Genomic DNA, 3,313 nt, shown 5'->3' with positions numbered 1-3,313 from the left:
ATGCACCTGCTTGGGATTCTCTGTCTCCCTCTGTCCCTCTCCCCTGCTTACACTCCCTCTCTATATATAAAATAAGATAAGATAAGGTAAGATAAGATAAAATAAAATAAAAATGTTTAAAATTGTTACTAGTTAAATTTATTGCCCATTTTGTATTAACTTATGAAACATTTCCCTTAAAAAAAAAGAACTTCATTACTGAAACTTGGAAACAATCTGTGTCCATCAATGGATGAATGGATAAAGAAAATTGATACATACATACAAATGGAATGTTATTCAGCTCTTAAAAAAGAGTAATCCTGGGGCACCTGGGTGGCTCAGTCCTTAAAACGTCCAACTTTGAATCAGGTCATGATCTCACAGTTCATGAGTTCACGCCCTGCATTGGGCCCTGAGCTAACAGTGCAGAGCATGCTTGGGATTCTCTCTTTCTCTGCCTCTTCCCCACTTGTGCTCTCTCTTTCAAAATAAATAAATAAACTTAAAAAGACAGAGAGACAGAGAGAAATCTATTTGTGACAACATGGATAGATTTTGAGGACATTAAGGGCATTATGATAAGTGAAATAAGCCAGACACAGAAAGGCAAATAATGCATGATCCAACTTATGTATAGAATCTACTAAAGTGGAAGTCATAGAAACAGGGAGTAGAATGGTGATTACAAGAGATAGGGTTTGGAGGAAATGGAGTTTGGTCAAAGGTGCAAACTTAAGATGAATGAGTTCTGGAGACCTAATATACAGCATAATGACTACTGTTAAGAATAATAATGTGTTGTATACTTAAAATTTGCCAAGATCTTAAGGGCTGTCACACACATATGCACACACATACACACAAAAGGTAAATATTAGAAGTGATAGGTATGTTAATTAGCTTGTAGCAATCTTTTCGTAATGTATACATATATACATACATCAAAACATCATATTGTATGCCTCAAATACATGCAATTTTAATTTAACATTTGTACCTCAGTAAAGCCAGAGAAAATGGTTTTGTCAACTTAAAAAAATAAATTAAAAAGTTTATAAATACTTTCCCTTTTGTGGTTTTGTGCACCACATGAATAAATTTCAACATAATTTATATATATTCACGAATATGAAACAATCATAAAGTTCTAGGCAACCACAACACGAAAATCTGGCAGTTTAGTTTAAATGTATTAGGACAAATAACAGAATCAAAGGGATTTGGCTCATCTCTGTGTAAAAATCATTACAGTGTAAGGCACAGGCTGAGCCAGCTTCTGGGCAATTGGCACTCTCAGTGGGAAGGGTCACAGTGTTTCCCAGGGAGTAAGGAGTTTGCATCCTGGAATCTGGGACAAGGTGATGTCAGGGCTGAAGAAAATATCAGTCTCAGGAAGTAAGCAGAAACCAAATTTAGGATCTGGCAGGAAAGCCTCGTATCTTAGAGATAGGGGCCGGGAGCCTAGAGATTGCGAGGCAGGAAAGATCTGGGAGTTAAAACGTGTCTTGGGGTCCAAAGCATTTTAAAAGCAGGGTGCCAATGTGTATGTGCAGTGATGGTTTTGAAACATGTGTGTTTAATGATTTTACATCCTCAATTTTAAATATAGAGCAGGATATAAAATAATAAGGTGGTTATAATTCCTTGATGCATTAGTAGAACTATTTCTGCATCCAAAGCACCGTATCTTTTAAGCTTGTTTAGAAAATTGCAAGGGTGGTCTTTGTCCACATGGCCAAAAAGAAATATAACATCAGATGTAAATTTGAGTCACATTAAAATAGGGAAATTTTAAATGAAAAAATGTCTGGTAGCCACACTTCAAAAAGAAGAAAGAAACAGGGTGCAACAATTTTAATAATATGTTTTATGTAACCAAATATATACAAAATATTATCATCTCAATATGTAATCCATATACAATATTATTAATGAAGCATTTTATATTCTTTATATCTTCCTGAAATTTTGAAATCCAGTGTGTATTTTATACTCGCAGTACATCTCAATTCAGACTAGTGTTAAAATTTTATATGTTGAATATTTTAAGAGTCTATTTGAGCAGCACCTGGGTGGCTCAGGCTGTTGGGCATCTGACTCTTGATTTCAGTTCAGGTCATGATCTCGCAGTTTGTGAGTTCAAGATGGTGCGGAGCCTGCTTGGGATTCTTTCCCTCTCCTCTCTCTACTCCCTGTCTCTCAAAATAAAGAAACAAACTTAAAAAAAAATTTTTTTAAGAGTTTATTTGAGCAAAAATCCATTCCAAGTGGGCAGTGCTATACTGGGAGTGGTTAGGAACACTCCACTGACTGGGATATCAGGGAGAGACTTTTCTAGAAAAAAGGTGGAAACAAAGTAAGGAAAATTTTGAATGGCTAATAGTTTAAAGTATAGATGGCTGTTTGTGATTGGTTGTCTTTGGGTTTCAATTTCATAACCCTGAGGCATTTTCAGGCTTAGATTTTGGGTTGCTTATGTAGACTTACATGGCCTTAGAGCCACATCAGTCTAATGACCTCCTCATTTGGAGGTCCTGCGTGCCTTGGTGGCTCAGTCGGTTGAGCATCTGACTTTGGTCAGGTCATGATCTTGCAGTTTGTGAGTTCGAGTCCCGCTTCGGGCTCTGTGCTGACTGCTCAGAGCCTGGACCCTGCTCCCGATGTTTGTCTCCTTCTCTTTCTGCCACCCCCTCCCCCCCCCACCAAATAAACATTAAAAAAAAATTTTAAACAAACAAATAAAAAACACCAGCCACTTTTCAAATGCTCGATGGTCACTCAAAGCTGATGGCAATTATCAGACAGTTCAGGTCTAGCTACACAGGATACTGACTGCATCTTCTATAAAAAGTGAATAGTCATATGAAATATTTGATTGTTTTGTTTCTTCCTTGCCAGCACGTTGAATCGTACCTTGTTATTTATAAAAACAAAACAGGGGGCTCCTGGATGGCTCAGTCATTTAAGCATCTGACTCTTGATTTGGGCTAAGAATACGATTTCATGGTTGGTGAGTCTGAGCCCCACGTAGGGGGGAACCTAAAAGTGGGGAACCTACTTGGGATTCTCTCTCTCCTTCTCTCTCTGCCCTGTCCCTGCTCTCCCTCTCTCAAACTAAATAAATAATATAAAAAATATAAAAATATAAGAACAAAACAAGAAAAGTAGCTGAGTAGTTGAAAGTGAAAGTAGTCATGTGATAAAGAAAAAAGTATATGTATGCTTATACTTCCTATTTTAATTTATAATATGCAGTTTTGAATAGAGCCTTTTCTTTTAAACTTAAACACTCTGTGTACTACAACATAATAGAAATGGTGATAAGAAGAGT

This window comes from Herpailurus yagouaroundi, unplaced genomic scaffold (genome assembly GCF_014898765.1).
Source record: "Herpailurus yagouaroundi ecotype Mexico unplaced genomic scaffold, PumYag 28, whole genome shotgun sequence".
NCBI lineage: Eukaryota > Metazoa > Chordata > Mammalia > Carnivora > Felidae > Herpailurus > Herpailurus yagouaroundi.
This window is presented reverse-complemented; position numbering follows the sequence as displayed.